The sequence below is a fragment of the Corvus cornix genome, chromosome 2, assembly GCF_000738735.6.
Source record: "Corvus cornix cornix isolate S_Up_H32 chromosome 2, ASM73873v5, whole genome shotgun sequence".
In the NCBI taxonomy this organism is placed as follows: Eukaryota; Metazoa; Chordata; class Aves; order Passeriformes; family Corvidae; genus Corvus; species Corvus cornix.
In genome coordinates, this window is record NC_046333.1 from 96,911,619 (window position 1) to 96,933,306 (window position 21,688).

At 37.1% G+C, this 21,688-nt stretch overlaps 1 protein-coding gene across 8 annotated transcripts in view; it reads right to left on the bottom strand.

Annotated features, from left to right (window-relative positions):
- Positions 1-1,198: 1,198 nt before the first annotated feature.
- The window catches only part of SOCS6 (suppressor of cytokine signaling 6), a 120,984-nt gene continuing 100,494 nt past the window's right edge, over positions 1,199-21,688 (bottom strand). For 6 of the 8 annotated variants that reach the window (XR_005604775.1, XR_751473.4, XR_002044768.3 and 3 more), the window contains one exon: positions 1,199-2,934. The gene's annotated coding sequence lies outside the window, so the exon portion shown is untranslated. Of the gene's footprint in view, positions 2,935-20,250; positions 20,372-21,688 lie in introns of all 8 variants that reach the window. The other 2 variants (XR_002044770.3, XR_002044769.3) reach the window with 2 other exon arrangements.

Here is a 21,688-nt window from a genome sequence, read left to right on the forward strand (position 1 = left end):
TCAGACAAGCCTCTGGAAGTCCACCTACGCAATCACTTTCTTGTCAGAAGAACATTGCTAAATCTCACATTTTCTCTCCTTCACTCTTTGTCTTCCCACATCCACCTTCATAATGACTGTCTAATTTCCAGACCACAGCCAAAATATTTTTTTTAAATTCTGATTTTTATTAGTAGATTCAATTACAACCGCATGGCATTTGGAGCTGTTAACAGTCAGAAAAGTAGAGGACTAAGATCTCTGAATAAATAAAATATAGTGGTGTCACTTTTTGATGAGTTGATAGAAAAATAATTTTTGAAAGTGGCAGGAATATATTGGCAGATATGTGCATTTAGGAAAAAACCTTTGGTCTTACTAATAAACTATTGTATAATATGTATGTTTTACATCCATTAGCACATACTAAAACACAAACAAAAATTAGGACTTTGTGCCAAAGCTAGCATAGTAATGGTGCATATCTGGAGTTTCAGGAAGCTGTATTCATGTCTTCCTTCCTGTTTCAAACTAAACGATCCCAATTTACTTGATCTCCTTTTGTATAGGGAGTGGGTTGACCCTGGCTGGACACCATGAACCCACCAAAGCCATTCTATCGCTTCCTTCTGCAACTGGGCAGGGGAGAGAAAATTTAATGCAGGGTTCCTGGGTTGAGATAAGGACCAGGAGAGGTCATGCACTAATTACCATCACAGGCAAAACAGACTTGAATTGGGGATATTATTTGAATTTATTATTAACAAAATCAGAGCAGGATAATGAGAAGTAAAATAAATCTTCAAAACACCTCTACCCCACCCCTTCCTCCTTCCCAGCTCTACCTCCTACCCCAGAAGTGCAGGGAGACAGGAAATGGGGGTTTCGGTCAGGTCATCACAGGTTGTTTCTCCTGCTGCTTAGGGAGAAGAACCTTTCCACTGCTCCAGAAGTGTCCACGGGAGACAGTTCTCCATGAACTTTTCCAATGTGAGTCCATCCCATGGGAGACAGTTCTTCACGAACTGTTGCAACATGGGTCACTCTTCCATGGGATACAGTCCTTCAGGAACACCCTGCTCCAACATGGGTCCTCCACAGGGTCACAAGTCCTGCCAGGAAACCTGCTCCAGCATGGGGTCCTCTCTCCATGGGTCTGCAAGTCACTGCCAGGAGCCTGCTCTGACACCGGTTTTCCACAGGTTCACAGCCTTCTCTTGGGCATCCACCTGTTCCAGCATGGGTTTTCTCAGTGGTGGATCTCTGCATCCCTGTGATCCTCCGTGGGTTGCAGGGGCACCATTGGCTGCAAGGGGATCTCAGTTCCAGTGCCTGGACCACCTCCTCCCCCTCCGTCTCCACTGACCTTAGTTTCAGCACAGTTGTTCCTCTCACATATTCTCACCCTGCTCTTCTCTGGTCACAATTACGACTGCTCAATAACTTGTTTTTTCTTCTTAAATTTGATTTCACAGAGGTGTTACCACCATTTCTGATTGGCCAGTAAGTGGCAGGTCCATCTTGGAGCCAGCTGCCGTTGGCTCTGTTGGACATGGAGGAAGCTTCTGGCAGATTCTCACAGAAGCCACCTCTGTAGCCACACTACCAAAACCTGGCCACGCAAATCCAATACATCACATTTCTTAGAGCTCTGCCTATTCTCACTTGCTGCACAGGACAAAGCGCTCCAGCTCAGGTGTTGCCAAGGCTCCCTAGAACAGAAGACTGTTCATTCCAGGGAGGGGTTTTCCCTTCTCTGCAATGGTATCATACTGACTCAGGCTCCAGATTGCCATCCAGTGTAGTGTCCCTGGCCTCTTCTGTAAAACAGGTTCCTATCATGCTGCTGCCTTTCCTTTCAGTGTTCGGAGGGGACATAACTCTTCAGTAGCTGTCTAGGGAATCTGGGGCAGGAGTTGCTGATGCTACAGTGGTACCTTGCCTTCTCAGCATAAAAATTCAGGTTATTAATCTTACCTTTAGTGCATTAATCTTAGGTGCATTCATGTCAGGGAGAGTCCTCATTTTCCACTACCAGAGCATGACAGATTTCCATTATGGTTCAAGCATAGACATTATTCATATTTTTTTATTTTCTGTTCAGTATATAAAACTATCTTACTCAAAGCAAGAGTCTTACCTAGGATAACAGTAACACCTGTAATAACACTGTGATGGCAATAAGAACTTTAGATCATATTCACTGTCCTACTCACATGGTAAAAGAGAGCTGAAATTAAAAATAAGTGGATATATTAAAAGTTGTATTGGAAAAAAATAAAGAAGCCAAGAAAACTGAATAGCTTTGATGATTAACAACTGGATTGTAAACTTAGGGAATGAAGTTCTTTATATATTTTTAGTATGGTCTGATTAAATACTGAATATCTTTAACCAAAATACATTGCTCTCAGTCCCTCCTGTGTAAATTCCAATATGATATAATACAATTTACATTAATTAAAAATATAAAAACACAGCTTCATTGAACAGGACCAGAATCACTTTGGCAATATACACAGTGACACTGTAAAAAGCAGTATTTCAGTAGACATAAAGACATAAATCAGAAGACCAGAATTCAATAAATATTTTTTTAGACAATTTGGTATAGCCACATCACTCATCATTAGCAAACTGTCAGTTGCAGGTCTTTGGATTTCAGAATTAATTTTTCAATCATTGCAGCAAGTGAACACGAAGTGAGTACATCTGGCCATATGTTGCAGGTTCATAATCACTGGCAAAAGCAAGTGCCTGTCAAGCTCTATTACCAGTAAACCTACCTTTTCAGTGAGAAAGTAATTGTCTGCAAACATTGTATTTTAATCACTCCAAGGCAAATTTCTCAGGAATTCTTTCCTTTAGCCTCAGGATATCCTGGGTCCAGCTCACATGTTTGATTGCCATGATCCGTAAGTGGTCCTCAGTCATAGCCATTTCTCTCAATCAGCTCTGCAAATGGAAAATGCGTGGTACACAAGGTCATTCCAATCCTGTGTCTGGACTCTAATTATTCTGGCCCATGAACTCTGAAATGGCTATGAGACACCATAAAAATAAACAAATGTTCATGATGCTTATTCAGGGAACCAAAACAAAAATAAACAAGCAAACAAAAAACCCCAAACAACAGCAACAACAAGCATTTAGCACTTGGGTATTACAGAAAAAGAAAAAATATGCTATAAGATTATTGACTCATATCATCCGGACTCTCAGCATCTGTCTAGCCTTTGAAGGAGGAAACTAACCTTTATATCAGAACCATGAAAGACTTTTAAGTTGCTAGTGGGGAGATTTCCTGCTAAGTGAGGCTTAGACTCAACAGAGCAACTGTTCTACCCAGAACAAAACAAACCACAGCTAAAATCACTCTTCATTTACTGTCCATTCACAGAAAAGAGGAAGGATTCACTTTTCAATCAATATATACCCTGTTTATTTTCTAACTCTAAAAACATTGTTTTAGCTCAAAGCAATGACATTGCACAGGAACACACACAATGGATTAGCTAATGAATAAACCAGCACTAAGAATAAAACACATGAAATGACAGACAAAATGCCATTTATAACTACATTCTGCACCCAGGAATTAAGAATTCAAATTACTATAAATTTTTAAAATACAGACTTGTCAAGAGGAAAAACAGTAAACATAAAAATGGGGAAGGAGATATTCTGAACAAAAAAGAAGTATATGTATAAATATTCCTATTGAACAAATTTTTTAACTTAAAAAATCTCTGGAATTTCAATAAGAATTTTTGATGCTTATTTGTGAACATTTAGTTATTTAGTATGCATATCATTATGACAGATAGACAGACTGGACATCATCAGCAATATCCACAGCTGTCGAGACACAAAAGCAAGAGCATATTCCCTTTGTAGCCATGCCAGGTAGCTGGAATAGGTAATTTCAGTAGAGGAATTAGAACTGCTCTGTGTGAAACTGCTGTTCATCATTGTCAAGTATAAAAAGGGGAAGAAATTAATGTCTTATTTTCATGTTAGAAACAATGTGATGTAAAATTGAAGTATTTTCATAACAGAGAAAAATAATCCCATAAATATGAATTAAGATTAAATTGAATATAAATACAAAAATGCAGTAGTACACAATCACAGTTACATTTTCAAGTAGTAATGTGATCATGTTTTCATTTTTGTCTTTTATATTAAAATTTATATTAAAGTATCAGTATTTTAGAAACTTTTTTACTCTTATCTCATCTGAACCTCTCTTTCCTTGGATTGTAGATGTTGCAAAAACTTTGCCTAAAACCAACTGATGTTGTACTTTGACGTCAAGTCAGTGCATTTTAGTTTGATAGTTATTTCTGGTATAGCTATTATATTTGAGAACAAAAATTATTTGACATTATTTATTCTTCCTTATATGTAATTATAGCAACAAAAGTACATTACAGAATAACATGATTGGTTATTTTATTTTCATTGAAATGCTGTGGGGCAAATGATGTCTCTAGATATGCAGCCAGAGGTTTTCACATCAACAAAACTCACATATTCATACCCAAGACAGAATCTTCCTATTCCTTTTACAATAATGTCAAGTTTTTCCACCGAGTTTTCAAAAAAAAAAAAAAAAAACATGAATATGTAAATGTTTTAAACAGCTAAGTAAACTAAAATTCCTATAAAGATATTTGGTTTTCATATGTAAAAATTAAAAGGTGCAATGTCTCTAACCTGTAGAACTTTGAACAAAAGATTCTGTTCTCATGCAGTTTCCCAAGTAGAGATCATAAAAAGCTGGAATTCAGGTGTGGTAGTATGGGACAGAATGGTTAACACATTTTCAATACAACTGCACAAGGAAAGGCAGAAATACCAGAACTGCATTTCTCACTTCTGTCTTTGAGTTTGTTTGTTGGTTTGGAGGTTTTTTTATGATGGTACCAGCAAAGCTGAAAACAGGGCTGTATTCTCTAAGGAGATATTTCTGTAAGTGTAAAAGTAACAGTTGACTGCTATTTTAGCCTCTTTTTTTTTGCTTTGGTGGCAGAGAGGTTTTCAGCTTAAATTTCAAGAATCCTTAGTGTTTGTCCTTTCTGAAGTACAAATAGACATCATAGCTTACACCAGTCAAAATTTGTTAGGTTATTTTTTAAATTGATTTTGCATTCCTCACTCTCTTCTTGAAATCTCTAGTATTTGAGTTAATAGTGTTTAACATTTTTCTAGTAATTTTTACTTCAAGAACATCAGGAATGTCATATTAGCTTTTAGCTAGTTTATACAAAGGACTTTAGATAAGTCCCAGAAAAATGAATCATCTAGTCTCCTACTTTCTTTAAAAGAGAAAGAAGTAAGAACATCAAGTACTTTTTCTAAGATTTCTCTAAGATTAAGTCAGGAAGTGCTACTGGAAAAAGAAAGCCAAACTTTTCCCAGAAATTTAAATTTCAGATGTTCTTTTCCAAAGGATGAATTGGAAGAAAGAATTATCTCATTTCACCATGGATTGTAAGAGTACAGGGTGAACTTTAGTGCTTTTTTTGGTATCTTTTTAAGATCTAGTATATGTCTTTTAACAAAAAGGGAACAAATAGCACACAATTTTCGAGATGGGGCCCTGCTGAGTATACTCAGACAGGTTTTCTGCTTTGTTACCTATTGCTTTCTGAATCACTCTAACTTGTTTTACTTTTATAACCATTCTTGAGCCAGTGCTTATGCGAAACTATATGTCAAAACACCACGATTTCTCTGCAGAGGAAAAAAATGCATGACCACCACTGCATGCATAAAGGTAGATGTGGATGCAGAGGGAGGTTTCTCTTGCCTGTCTTATTTTACCTTTGTATATGTTGACCTTTATATTCCCTACTACCACCCAGGCACTTAGTTGCATAACATTTCTGTAATCCTTCATTGTCAGCTTTCTTGAATATGAATATGAATGCTATACTGAAGAGCTTACCATCAACAATAAGTTGTGTCACAAAGTTCTTTGGGTTTCCTTTCCAGATCTTTCATGAACATGTGTCATTCTGCAGTAAGTATAGGTTTGATAAATATAGACTAATGACTCAGGAAACGTTTACAAAATTTGCTAAACTATGTCACACAGATCCAGGAAAAAATGGGATTTAATAAAATCTCACACATCCAGTGTGAGATTTGATTCTTAACTTTATACTGTATGTTTTTATACTATGTGTGAACATAGATATTTTCAAATTATCCTCAGTCAATGAAGAAAGAATATATACCATTTTGAGTACTTAAAATATTTTTGGCCTGGATAGTGTCTCATGTTTTTCAGACCAATTATGAAATAAATATCTTGATTTGTAAATAAATTATAAAAATATAAAAACTTATGTTTTAAACAATGCTCTATAGCATAAAAATCATCAGAAAATGAACAAAAAAAGGTCTATACTCACTGGATTTCTGGGTTGTTTTGTGAAATGGGACAGAAGGAAATTTCGCTTTTTCTGGCTCTCCCTGCTTTATGTATGTCTACAGAAACCAGATTAAAAAATGTGATTCCTGGCTGCTGGATTTTTTTTTTTTTATTTCATCAGCTTCCTTTTTCTTTTTTCTTTAATAATGAGCATCACAGAGCAGTTGAACATAGAGAAGTGAATTAAACAACCAAGTCTTCTCTTTTTTTGCAGGCTGAACAGCTCAAGTAAAGGAGGCACCAACATTTCAAGTCTTCAACAGCCAACATGAGTCGGTTACTGTTTGTTTCCCCCGTTTTCCTGCTTATAAAGAAAAGTATATTGTAGCCTGTGGAATAGAGAAATGATCTATAAGCAGGACCTTTTTCTGCTTGCCAGGAGGACTTATCAAAAAATGAGTGACAGTAATATCTACTAAGACATTTAAATCTCTGCATGAGTGAGCAATGGGTCATTTTAGTGCAGGTGTGACTGATGGAGTTAGCAAGTCCTATAACTTTACATCGCTTTATTGTTTTACTGAGAACTGCATTCAGCTCCTGGCACAAATGTATGCCTCTCACAGGGAAAGTGATTGAAGCTATTTTGTGGTATTCAATTTGGTTTGAGAGTCTGAAAATTCAACTGTTTACTGAATAGCTCATTAGCCACTTAGTCAAAATAAGCCAGTTGGACAGAGATGTATTTTTTTTAGTTGATCGGCCAGCAAATTATGGCTGACATGGACTACAGAACAGCTTAGCTGGTAGACTACACTGCAAGGATATCTCCAGTGAGAAGATATTTAAGATAAGTGTGTGGTGCCCCTCCACCCAAGCAGAGGACCTGTGGACATGTACTTACAGACCGTGTAGACTCTAGGTCAGCATATAGAAATATTCCACCACAAAATCTATGCATATTGTTTCACTGTAGCATTTGTAAGGAAATTTCCACTACTTTTTTTTTTTTTTTGGACTATTGCTCACCAGAATCTCAATTGAAATAGGTTAATGCATTTTTTGTATGTACTGGTTTGGCCAAATTTAGAAATATATCCTCTGAGAGAAGGCAGGCTACAGCCAGCCCTCCCCCACCAGGTTTGGGAAAAATTGAATTTTCCTCGAAGGAAAGTGAAAGAGATAAAAACTATTTATTTAATAAACACACAGGAAAAGAATAATAATGCTGCATAATAAAACCTCTTGCTGTGGAGAGAAAAACCTGGGGAAATTTCAGAGTCCTTCCATAGTCTCTCTCTCTCCCTCCTTGGAGCTGGGACAGGGTGGTGGGCCCACCTCCAGGGCCAAGGCCTCGGTGGAAATTCCTCCAGATATATTCTGACGTTGAAACAGCCCAGCAGAGAAAAAGGGGGAAAAAAACCGATGTCCCAGGAAAACAAAAGTTCAACTCTCTGGAGGAAAAGGAGCTTAAAACTGGCCGAAAGCTGGCTGGAAAGCAAACAAGCTGCTTCTCCGCCCCGCCCCACCCCCCCCGGCTCTGCAGAAGCAGACAGGGTTTATCTCTGTGTCTTCAGAACATGAAAATAAACTAAATAAACTGCTTTGAAAAAGTACACTTTTCTCTCTCCCCTCTCAGGCTCAGTTTAAAGGCATAGAAAAGCATATATACTAATTTCTGGGCACAGTGCAGCAATAGGGAATACAACATCAAGTCACCCCAAGACACTGTAGAAAAATCAGCAAGCCTTACTGGAATTTCCATTCTAGTTTAACTTTGACCAAAGAGAACAAACAGCTGGCCTAGTGATGTCCTTCATTGTCAGAAACAGCAAAAATTATTTCCTGTAAAAGTTTTTCCTTCCAAAAAAGTACTTTTAGCATCATTTTCATGTTGAAAATAGATTTTCAACCATGATTTTTCAAAGTGGTGTTTGGAAACAGATGTGTGAGTGAACAGATCATTTTCCTACTTGTGAAAACATTGCTCATGTCAGCACAGGAAGGATTGTTGATATGTGTGCCACAGCATACCGAGTGTCATTATTGGCACAGGTCAACATCTGGAAATTTTAAATTCTTGAATTTAAAAATATTGGAAGAGAAATAAAAAAGGATCCTACTTTTTAAAATAAAACCAACAATAGATAGAACCCTAGTTAACCTGTTTATGGTTTATGCAGGCTCCCTACTTTATTGAATTAGTCAACAGACATTTTGTAATTCTCATTTTTGTTCATAGGATTGCTCCCTCCATAAGATCTGTCATCTTTTAAACCACCTAGAGGTATGCAGCATCACTTTCTAAGTTCCTATCCTACAGAATCACCTTGGCTGTGGCAAAAGGGAACAACAGGACGTTGTGGATGGGGAGCAATGGAAACAATGTGTCACCACTACAAGTGAGCTCCCCATCTACCTCCTAGAGCTGCATCCTTTATTCCCTCACTGTGACAGTAGACTACTGTGGGGCCTGACGTCTGCTCAACCATAAAAGCTAATTTTGCGTAGTCCAAATGATTCATGGAAGATGATACAAGATCCAGTGACTAAAATATTTCAGATGGCCTGAAGCACTCACGCAGGCCAAATTCAACTTGCAGCTTCTGAGAGCAACAGCTTGCAGAACAGACTTCTTTGCCAATGGATTTACCAAATAAAAATTACTTTGAAGTGAAGGGGCTGGCCATTTTTTCTCACATCATTTCAGTTTTTAAGCTTGAGAAAATGCCAAGACAATTGTGGATTTTGCGAGATTTTTTATTTGAATGGATCATAGGTGCAAAGGAAGTTGTGTTGGTAAAGCTCTGCGACTAGACCAGGAATATCAGCCTGAGATCAACTATGATCTTCTTATACTTTTATTATTTGCAACCCATGCCAGTTATTCATTTTCTTCAACTGTACATTCTTACTGAAACAGAATTTTTATTTCCCAAGTGCTGAAAAGATGACCTAAAGCAGAAGAAAATCCTTGTCTTAAGATACTCCTTTAGAGCCCAGCGTTTTATTTGAAAGCTCCCATGCTAAAAGTAAACATAAACTGAGTCTCAGACTTCTCAACCCTCATGAACAAAAGAGTTCAGCAGTTCTGATGGGCTTTTAGACAGTATTAGTGATGTGCACAGACTGAAGAGAAGATTCTCCTTTCAACAAAGCCATTAACACCCTACTTTATGTACATGAATCTTCTGTGATGTTTTAGCTTCTCCCTCCCCTTGTGAGAAACTGCAGGAAACAAACTTCTAGGACTCATCACACAATCAATATTCAGTACATTAAAACCCCAACATATCTCAATGTAGATGCTGAACATTTAATCTCTGTCACTAGCCCTGTGTACTTTCTTGAGAACACAGAAGGAATTTCAATAAATATTTTATAGATCTCTTCAAAGGCATATTTTTTCATTTTTTTCATCTTGTGTTTTATGTCTCCCTCTTATCAAAAGGTACAATAATCATATGGACAATGACTATCATATTTTTGCGGTTCCATAGCTTGATGCTAACCCCTTAATGAGGTTCTTTTTATTTTAATTTTATCTTCCCTGAAAAAAGCATTAGGTGCTTTCAACTCTGGTTTTAGGGTTTAGTTTTTCTCATCTATAATTACCATTAACACCTCTCTGAACTATCCTTCTGATAGTTTTATTTTTCAATACTTGCTCTTTCACACCTTTTTTAAAGCTTCAGTATTTATTGTGGTGGGAATTAACTTACCACTTTAAGAATTTCATTAAATTTCTCATTTAATTCTTGGGGTTTTTTGAACAACTTCAGGAGAAATCCAATAAACTGAATTTGTCTAGAAGTTCTACTAAGGTTTTTCCTCTGTCTTTCAGAACAATTATATTCCTGCATTTTGCTCTGAGATGGATGAAACAAATGAATAAAGGAATTATATTTCCCCTGTATACACCACCACCACCACTTTCATGAACTTAGAAATCATTCTAGCACTTCCAAGCATTAGAAGTACAAAAGTCAAAAATTCCCAAATTAGTAATGAGCATATGATTAAGAGTTTGTTGCTGCATTTCACAGATTTTGCCTTTTTATTTTAAACAACTTATAGCATCTGAAGAAAACCTGGGCAAGTCTATTGGAGTTCTAGTGATGTTTTGAAAATGTATCATTCATTATTGTTACAATCATTCATTTCTGAGTTATAAATAAAAGGTGTCTGTTTCACTAAATTGCAAGTGTTTTATTGTTTTTAAAGCAGAAGAGAAAAATACATGCAAACACAACCTCTCAAGCACTAAACATCCAGAGATAAATCTGAATAGGATATTACTGCAATAATTGAGGGGAATTTTACTTCTCAGCTTTATTTACAGTTTCCTAGTATACTGTCCCTTTCAGTCAAGCTGTCCCCATTCAACAGTTTGTCTAATTGGGTCCAGGGTTCTGATTAATTTTCTGTATATTTCCTCTGTTATTTGTTCTTCATTGGTTTTTTTTTTCCCTGAGGGTAGTTTGTTTGCACCTACAGGGATCTAATATCCCAAAGTAAAATATAAAATAAAAGTCACAACAAACAGCTCCATCCAGTGGTTCTCTTTGTGACTGTATTTCCCCTGTTCATTTTGAGCATATAATTTAGATGAATGCTTTGGAAAATGTGTGTGAAGGATATGAATATCAATATGAAGTAAGCAGACATCCCCCAAAAGTTTTTCTCCCATAACTTCACTTTCTTACAACACCAATCTCCTGTTCATGATTAGGAGAGACAACAGCAAAACACTTGTAACCCAAAGAGAAGAAGGAGTTCACATCCACAGAAGAGACACTTCCCTATATAACATTTTTGCTTTTAACTTGGAAATTTAGAAGCAAAGGTATTTTAGCTTTACTTTGATTTTGAGTCAAAAGATTTTTTTTTAATCAAAGGAGACAACATCTAGTTTGTTAGTAAATAAAAGGCAATATTTTCATTGCCATAGTCAGTTATGTGTGCCTTTCTGCAGTAACGTTACAAATAAAATTATGAAAAAGCTTCAAAGCATCTTGGAAGCGTTAGAAAGGTGTTGTAGTGGGGATTCCTACAACATGTATATACAGCGAGGCCTGTGGAAAAGAAATATAAGGACCAATTCTTGGTAGATGTTTTCAGAGAGATGTTTATTCTCCAGCAGCATGGCTGGTGACTTGCCGAAGAACTGTAGCAATCATGGGACAAGAGGGTCCTTGCCGAGCAGGGGAACACAAAACAATTGATGGAGAACAAGGTTGACCAGGAAGTAGGGAAATCCTGTGCCTCCACCCCGGGGCCCCTCTCCCAGGGCCCCACATCAGAGGGGAGGAACCCCAACAGAAAGGGAGACAGCTAGCATTGCTTAGAGACTAATCTGAAATGACCAGATTTCTAATTTATAAAACCAGGACAGCACATGTCAGGGAACCATCAACAGTGGCTTTGCAAAGATACACCTCTAGCTCCATCCTTTGTCCCATGGACCCTTGTTTACTGAGAAATTCAAAAGACTGTGCTTGAGGAGAGGACTTGTAGAGCAATTCATTCAAAATGAAGGCATAATACAGGTTTTTGAAAACTTTTGCATACCAACCCATTTGAAAACCTTTACATATCAAATCTATCATGCTAGTTATTTCCTTTTGTGAATGAAGTGTAACTGTGAGGAGTTAAATATATGCAAGCAGACATGCACATTGCTCTGAGGCTGAGGCTCCTTCATTTTGCTAGGCCATTTTCTTTTCAGGTTAAATATTCTTTTCTGTAAATTTGACATGCAAATTACAAATAAAATTACTGTGGTTTTAGTTTGCAACGATAATTTGCTGAAATTATCTGCCAAGTAATGTTTTAATTATTGAAGAATTGCATTTTGACCACTAAAATACTGCTCAAGGCTGTGAATTTATGCATCTTCACAAACTCTTATATTGCTCTTAAGTGTCTCTTTATACTTTTTCTCTTTGCCATCAAGTTTTGTACCCACTGCTATAGATTCACATGTATTTGTTTCTTTTCCTTAATAGAAATATCAAACTCTTCTGAAAGTCATTCTTGGATTGCCACAGAATAAATGTAATTTTTTTACTGATAAGCAAGGCATAGCTATTCATTATGCCTAGAGTTAAATACGGTATTAATAAAAATAATCCTGATTACTCTAAAACTATTTTGGGCAAATTATTCTCTGCAGTAGAGCAAGTAAAATTAGACAAGCAAGTACAAATCTGTATCTTTAAAGATATCTTCCTCTGGGTAAACAAATAAATTATCCTATTTTTAAAAAATACTATGCTATTTTCTCTTAATTCTATATTTTTAATGCTCTACTAATATTGAAAATAGCATTTGTTCACTCAATATAAGATACCAAAGTCAGTGGCATAGAAATACCATTTAAAGCATTAGGGTACTGTACTGTCAGAAATTATAGAAACACAATACATTGTTATTCCAACACAAGTTTGGGCTGAAATGCAAGAAGAGTAGAAAGACTTGTAGGTAGTCCAGCTACAGGTGATAAGTTCTCCAAAGATCAGCACATTTCTCCATTGAAGATAGATGTAGTAGTCTGGGATCTGATATTCAATTTGTTGCTGTTTTTCTTGTAATAATTTGCCAGTTTGAAAATTTCTCTAACCAAAATTTATTTCCATTTCTGCACCATATTATACACAGTGCCAAACCTACTGTTGTGGAACTGGTCATGAAGTGAATGTGGAAAAATACAATTCAACTTAAAATGAGAAGGCAGTAGTACTTTCCAACAGAAGAGCTATGCAAATCCGTGACAAAGCAATAAGTCTAGAGACAGCAGCTAGTAGTTCCAATTACATCTTACACAAGGGATCTTCTCTTGTTCTAGGTCAGAATTATCATAATTTAGGAGCAACAATATGTGATAAAAACATATAAACCTGTACAACGCAAGTCAACGAGAAGCACTAGGCATTTCATCATCAAAAGAGCAAAATCTACAAAGTATTCATAATACATGTAATTTAACGCATGTTAATAGACAGTATTTCACAGCTTTATTTAAAGATGAAAAAATCCCAAAGACTTCTGATTTTCCACTTATATATGCAGTACCTAATAAATTTTTATTTCTGGACTTGTTCATGTCTAAAAAGAATTCAGATTTATGTTTTAGAAAGTTGACAACATTGCTGCAGTAGTTATGTGAGCCTATGTATTTTTTTCACCTTCCTGGGCTAGAATCAGTAGGCCAAATATTCAGTCTGAGTTTTACATGACTGCAAAGCAGGTTAAATAACACTATCAAGACTGCTTGGAAGAGATATGTCTAGACACGGCTACATGCTGTCAATGTCATACCCATCACAGCCGCCAGTTTGATACGCCTTCTAGGAGGATGTGAGATGCCAAACTTTCACCACAGTGCTATTTAGAAAAGGTGTGCAATTGTGACACTAAAACACGCAAAGAAAAAAATATTCTGGCCAAAGAGTCTTTTGACCAGGGTTTTGGCTTTTGCTTCAGAATGTGCATCACCTGAAGTACTCTGTACCTGAAGTACCAATTATAGCTACTTAAAATCAAGGTCTGTATTGAATTATGTATTCATAGGTAAATTACATAATTTCCTCACATTTTCTTTGAGTGGAATTCCTATTTAAAAATAATAATTGATTTTAGCTTTAATCTTTGAAAGAGTAAAAGGAACAGAAAATAAACATTCCCATTGCCTTTTCATTGATTTTTAGCAAGAAATTTTACATCTGCTGACCAAAAAATAAGACAACTATCATTATACGAAGTATGCATTACTTCCCATGCTCGCTGCCAACCTTAGAATTATCATCTAAATCATAACACATAATCTCTCAGACCTGGCACTTCAGGAAAATAGCCACTCTTCCGACTAGATGCTTATTATAGAAAAATGCCAACAGAAAAATAGCAGGAAATTAATATATTACATACACAATTTTCACTTGCATATTTGGGAAGGGTGCAGGAAGAGAGAACTATGAAAGGGCTCCTCTAGATTTCAGTACATGTTAAAGTACATTGAAATGGGAGGAAATGTTCTTACTGCTCCATCAAGAAGGCAAGCTGTACCTGATAAGAGAAGTCAAAGAGTGAACAAGGCTTCCTTTGACTTCTTCAGCTCCTACATCTTTCAGTCACAGGCTCATTGTTAGAGATGCAATTGAGATGTTTATCCGAAAATGAAAACATTTCTTTCTTTGCCAACTGCAGTCTGGTGTCCTACAGAGACTACTCTTTCTGATTCACTTCCAGAGAGTATTAATGTAGACTGACCACACTAAGATGTAACCTAGACCTGCTAATGAATTAACAGGGCTTCTCTTTTGCTTTCATAGCCACAGACTATTGATTTCTGCAGCAGTGCAATATATGAAGTTAGTCTGTGGTATAAATAGATTTGTCTTGCTGGATTAAATCTTGTAAAATTGAAGGATGGAAATTCTGTATAAGCCCATTATTCCTATATTTGCTTTATGTATTGTTTCAATAATTCGAAGATGGAAACTACAAGAGGACTTTACATAATTTCAAAAAAAATTAAATGATCACGTACAAGAATTTCTTAAACTAATCTTTAAAATCCTGGTTTCAAATATCCCAGAGATCAAGTCAAGAGTAAAGAGTTCTTTTTCTCATAGTAAAGAGAGTTAGCAAAGGGTTTTGTTACTCAGAGAAACTGAGATCAGAGAAATTTCAGTCTTGTTAACACTTGAGTGGAAAATATTTTATAGTATCTCTGCTTACCCTAGAATATAAACAACTTTCCCTAAAAGTCTCAATTGTATATAGTAAAATTTAATATAGTCACAATTTTGAAGTTGTCTCCTTAACCTCTCTTTGCCTGGCACATAGTTGACCAGCTCATTCTCTCTTTGGGAACTGGTCTCAAAGACTGCAAATAGAACAATTAGTAAATAAAATAATCAAAATTTCATGCGTTGAGGTGAAGGGAATTGGACGCAACATTAGAAAACCGTTGTGCTTCAGCTTAAGACTGTAATTCCTTTTCCTATGAAGCCCACCTTTACAGTTGCCAGGCAGCCTGCTAGGCACTCACAGAGATTGCATATTGGGTCATTTCAGGTATTTTTGCTGTTTTTCAGCTACCAGTGGTTAGAGTGAAGAAGTTACGATCATGGAGAAAATATTTCAGTTATGCAAATGGATAGGGAGGATCATGCCACTCCACTAGACGTGTGATGCAGATGATGACTTTCTCCTTGTCCTTGCCTAAATTTTTTATCTAGTACCTCTCAAATGCTTTCATGCTTTTAGTCAAATGAGTCACTTCTCCATTTCACAGATATTTGTTTAGATATAAAGCCTGTATTCTATAGTACAGAAACGGAAGAGGACCAGGATGCCTCAAATGCACACTGTGTTGTCATTTAAAGAACTTTTCCACAAAGAAAAGCAGGAATGATGCACAAAGCGGAGAAAATTCATATCAAGTATTACGTACTGGAAATAATATGACCAGTTCTGTCTCACGGTTTCCTCAGGTATTCCATAAGCTGAATAGGTGTTGAAATGAATAAACTATTCAAAGCTAAGTCTTCACAGCCTGAGGTGTTATAAACACAGTTAAGAGGAAGCTGCAGAGACTTGGACAACCATTACCCATATAACACTGGACTCCATTCACCTGCATTATCAATACAGCATCTCTTCCTCAGAGCTACATTAAAAAAAGAACTGCTTTTCTCCCTCCAGTTCATGATTTATTATAATAATAATAATGTTTTTAACATAAAAATATAATTCTTCTCTTAGTCTTTGCTTATTCCTCATTACCTGATGGTTTTATAGTATGGAGATTTATAAACCATAGCAGTTTGTTTTCAAAAAATAAAAGTAACTTATGCCCTTCTAGCTATTTTGATGGCTGCATTGGGAAGCTTATTCAAAATTAAGTCACCCAGTTTTATACATAAAATAAAGAAGCTGATCAAACACATGGCTATTAACTTCACAAACAGCACTTCCTCTTTGAAATTATAACCATGAATGAAATAAACCCATAATCTCTAGGAAAAAAGTCCTTTTGAAAATAATTGAAACAAATATCTCAGATATATAATGACTAAGAAATGCAAATAAACTAGAGAGGTATGTATCAAAGAAAAAGCATACATTTTGTAATGAGACAGGACATGAATATTGTTCCTCACATAAAACTCATAAAGTTATGCACCTTAGGCAGAGGCAACAGTCAGTAGAGTGTAGTCTGAAGTCAGCAATTACCTCATTGAGGTATCTAACAGTAATATTAACGTGGAAAGAAGAGGAGAATTAATATATTTCACCAAACCATGTGATGCCATGCCCTAGCATCAAATCATAACAAATTTAAGTCATATAAATCTAAAATAAAAAGAAAGAGGTTAATCCATCTTGAGAGGATAGAAATTCCCAAGCATATGTACTGTGTGATTCTGGACAGCTGGAGTTGAAAAGATGTACTTTTCTCTAAGGTTTGCAGTCAGTGATGCAGGGTGTGGAGATTCGATACTGTACCTTACATGTCAAGTTGGTGTATGCAAGGAAAATCCTCACACTTGAGTATAACTGTAATAACTTACAGTAGTTTTTCAATCTATTTTTGTACCTTTGTTCCATTATTGCAAAGCATATGCTTTGATATAAATGCATTTTTTAGCCTAAGTTGTAAAACAAACTCTGTAAACATAAACGAAAGTATTTTGTTCACAGTGTGCAACAAGCCTTAAAACCAGGATGCTGATGAGCAGCACCAATCATGTTATTTACCAAAATGTCCAGAGCCTCTCTGACGTGCCATGTGAATTGATTTGGAAACTGAAAATGTGAGAGTCCATGCAGAATGGTTGAGTGACCAGCATTCACATAGGAAATAGTCCAACTTTCAGCAAATAATGGAATGAACATTCAACCCAAAATATCTTAACAAAAAGTTTTTGCAATACTATGATAAAAAATATTTGTATCTCCTTTTCTTTAAAACTAGGAATCTCAACTGGCTGCTGCAACAGATAATCTAATGTGGTCTGGACAAAAACAATATGCTTAAAAAAAAAGCAAAAACCTAATTTCTTAGATTTAGGATTAAAATCATAAATACCTTTCAACTGAAGTAGTCAAGTAGGAGGCAAACCCATGCCATGCTAATCTGGTATCTGAAACTGCACCTGGCTAGAGTTAGATCTTGACTATCAACTCCCCAATTCATCCTCCCGACCACAATTCTTTTGAAAGTCTTTTCCATCATACCTTTCAGTCCCCAGGGAAGAGAGAAGAAGTATTTCTGTGTTCATGTCAACCTGGCAATGAACTCCATGCTCTCTCTCTCTCTGGTTTAAGCATTAAAAATTTCAAATGGTCTCTAGGCAAGCAAGGAGGCATATTGTGCTGCTCTTTTTATTACACGAAAAATATGGACAGAACATTCCATTGTTAAAAGAACCTGCAGCCTCCAGATTCTGAAATAGCACTTCATTCCTCAGACACTAAAACTGTTCCTCTCTGAAGAGCCTTTTGTGACACAAACACACAGAAAGCCTTCTGGCTGTTTTATTATCTTACAGAGCCGTGTGTTCTTTTGCAGAGGCCCCACGCCTACTGCAGCACCAGCACCATAAATAAACAACACACTGCCACGCTGGAAAGGATGAGCCCTTTCAACAGGCCTCCACAGAGACAGGCGTCTCAGGGCTGCCTGCTGCTTGCAACAGTGAAGTATGATGAGCAGCAGGAGGGGGGCAGGCACGGACAGCCCCTCAGGAGAATGCTGGCTGGGAAAGGTTTTTAATTTATCTGCTTGCCTTAGTGATCGTCCTGAGGATATTAGACTTCTGCAAACTGATGGCCTTCCCCTTGGGTGCTTTCCCTCTTTGCTTGCTCCCTCCCCTCAGATGTACATGCACAATGCTGACAATGGATATACCTCTAGGACGGGTTTGAAATCAGCTAAAGCCAAACCTGGGTAACAGGCAGTCTGGAGGAAATCATGAGAAAAATCTACCATCAAAGGTGGTGGGGTGCCCTTTTGGGAGTCTCACAAAGGTATAAAGTACACTGTCTATGTAAGTATTTTTGCTATCTTTTCATGGCTAAACACTGAGCACTTTCTGCTTGCTTGAACAATTGATGGATTTTTGTCTGGTCAGATGGCAAGGCTTGTACAAGTTTAGATCAGAAAAGCTCTGATGTGCTGTCATGCATAGCATCCATATCTCCATGCTGTCAACAAGAGGAGGACTTATGAATCCTGCACCTACAAAGGTGATATTTGCATTCTTCGGCATGTCTCAGGAACAGCTGATAGAGGTCATCTGGCTCCTCCGCTGCTTAGTCAATAGCAAATGGGATTTGGAGATGCTGTCACTTTACCCAAGGCAAGCCAAGACAGGCTATGAAAGCTACTATGTCAGCTGAAACAGGGAATCCTGAGCTTCTGTAATACTGAATAAATTCTGGACATCTTCAACAATTATGGAATTATAGAATGGCTTGGATTGGAAGGGACCTTAAAGATCATCTAGTTCCAACCCCACTGCCATGGACAAGGACACCTTTTATTAGACCAGCTTGCTCAGGGCCCCATCCAACCTGGCCTTGAACACTTCCAGGGATGGGGCATCCACATCTTCTCTGAGCAAGCTGTTCCAGTGCCTTGCAATCCTCACAATCAAGAATAATCCTAATATCTACTCTAAACCTACCCCCTTTCAGTTTAAAGATATTCCCTCTTGTCCTGTCACTATATAGCCTTCTAAAATGTTCTTTTCCATCTCTCTTGTAGGGCGTTCCCCTTTAGATACTGGGATACCACAATTAGGTCACCCCAAAGTCTTCTCTTCTCCAGAATGAACAATCCAAATTCTCTAATCTTGTCCTCATAGGAAAGGTGCTCCAGCACTCTAATCTTCTTGGTTGCCCTCTTCTGGACTTGATCCAACAGGTCCATGTCTTTTCTGAGCTGGGGACCCCAGAGCTGGATGCAGCATTCCAGGTGGGGTCTCACCAGAGCAAGGGGGCAGAATCCCCTCCCTCGCCCTGCTGGCCATACCGCTTGGGATGCAGCCCAGGATAGGATTGGCTCTCTGGGCTGTGAGTGCACATTTCTGGGGCGTGTCCAGTCTGTAGAAGATTATCACTATGCCCATAAATAAAGCCATTTGTGAGCACATTGCAGCATTGCTGAGTAGCCTGGTGACATGAGTTCTATGTAGGGCACAGCTGGTGTCCCTCGAGCTATACATAGCAACTCCTGCAGCCTCTGCATGATATGAAAGCGCCTCTCAGGTCTGATGTGGTGAATCCCAAAGTCACATCAAATTCCTTTTATACCATTTAGGAATTTCCTGTACACAAATTAAATATTTGGTTCGTAATCTCTAAGATTACATCTAAGAACCTTCCCTTGCTAGAGGCTTAATATTCTTTGCAGACCTCAAGGACTGAAGAATCTAATATTTGACACAATCTTTCTGAGAAGGCTGGCTGACCTACCTCCAGGGTACCAATCCTACCTACCTTCAACCCCATTTCCTGAGACAAAGAGTATTATTGCAATCTACTGTATACAGTGGCAGCTGTACAAGAGATCGATTTAAAAAATCTAAATGGATCCATCCCAGCAAGTCAGCTACCACTGAGTAGAACCAAAAAAGAGATATGTCTCCCAGGCAAGTAATCAATGAGTGGAATTTGAGCCATCACTGGCCATCTTTTCAGAACTCGCTAGCAATTATTATTCAGCCACAAACTACCATAGAATGATATTTTATATTTGTCTTCATGCATGATATTTTTTTCTTTATTCCAGATTTTTCATCCCTATCCAGTGGTGACTTTTCAAAATCATCTGGCATACCAGATCTCCATTTCAAGTCAGTTGTATGTCTTTCTACCTGGTGGCCTTTCTTTCAGCTGTCAGCTTGTAAAAATGGTTGTCAAATCCTTCACAGCGGACTGCCTCTGCTACTGTCATTCTGGTAGTGCCATTCAGGTCTGATAATTCCTGATGAGAACCTTGTAGGAATAAATTCAAACAATTATTCCCACACATCAAGTAAGAACTGCTATTTCCCACAGTATAAAAGTTAGTTCCTTAAAATTCCATTGATAACAAAGGAAGTTATGAGAAAAAAAAGGTGGTGCCCTCTTTTTTCTTTCAAAACAGTAAAAACATTCATACGTTCAACGTTACCAATTTACCTGAAGCAAGTCCATATTCATACATATTACTAAACAAGAAGACAGTAGCAACACTATCCTGTCTGACAAGTAATAGAGAAATTACAGGGCTTGAAGGGAAATTTGAAGATCAAAGAGCCAAAACACGATTTCATTGAGCAACTGAAATTTGGAAGAGAAATGAGGGAACCATTAAGACATGAGCATAGTTTACACATAAGCTAAATAGTATCTTACCAACAATTTCGATTTAATCACCTCAGTCAATAGTTTAGCAGTAAGTATATATCAAAAAGGTGGTACTGAAGAGTAAACTAAAAGGCAGCAAATAGGCTGCTTAACAATTTTAAAGTATATTTATGCTTGCTAGGTCTACCTATCTTGTAACTAATGAGGGAAAGTACTCAGAGGGAAAGGATAAAAAGATAACCAAAATCAAAATACTGTACAATAAAGGAGAAAAAAGCATGCCTTTCTTTCTTCTGAAAATTTGGTCAAATTCTAGGACTCACAGATCTGTAGAAAAGAGACATAGAGCTAGCTGGGTGAATCTTCCAATAGAACAGACTCCTAAATGCTAGATCACTTTGAAAGCCTCTGTTTAATGGCACTTTCAAAATTGGTCTTTTTTCTGTTGTTGTTCCCTCACAGATGCAAAATATGACAAGTTCCTGTTAAAATCTTATTCTTTTTATTAAGATATGTGTAAAGTTCTAGTGAATTTCCTTGCCTGTTAAACATCTTTCCATTACACTGTGATTTGTTCTTAAAGATCTGACTAAAGAAAAATGCTTCTTTGACCTCCTCCAGGTTTTGCTGAGAACAAAATTGAGCTGGGTTTCTAAGGTCCTCTTTGAACTTGATTTTACTGCTGAAGAAAGGCTACAGTTAAATTAGGAACTTCAACAAGTTTCTAAAACTTGTATAAAACCCTGTCTTATGGACTTCTTCCTCTGTCAAGTTTTAGTTTTCAAATGACATAGTGCATGCTATTTAAAGCTTTTCTTCCTATCTCTTGCAAAGTGTGTTATGGAGTAATAGAGCTATGGCAGCAAATTTGTGAGTTTTTCATACCCATTATTCCAGAAAAATCTCCAAGTAATAAAGTGATTTTGTGGTCTTGATAGCAAATGAATTCTTTTCAATGCTTCA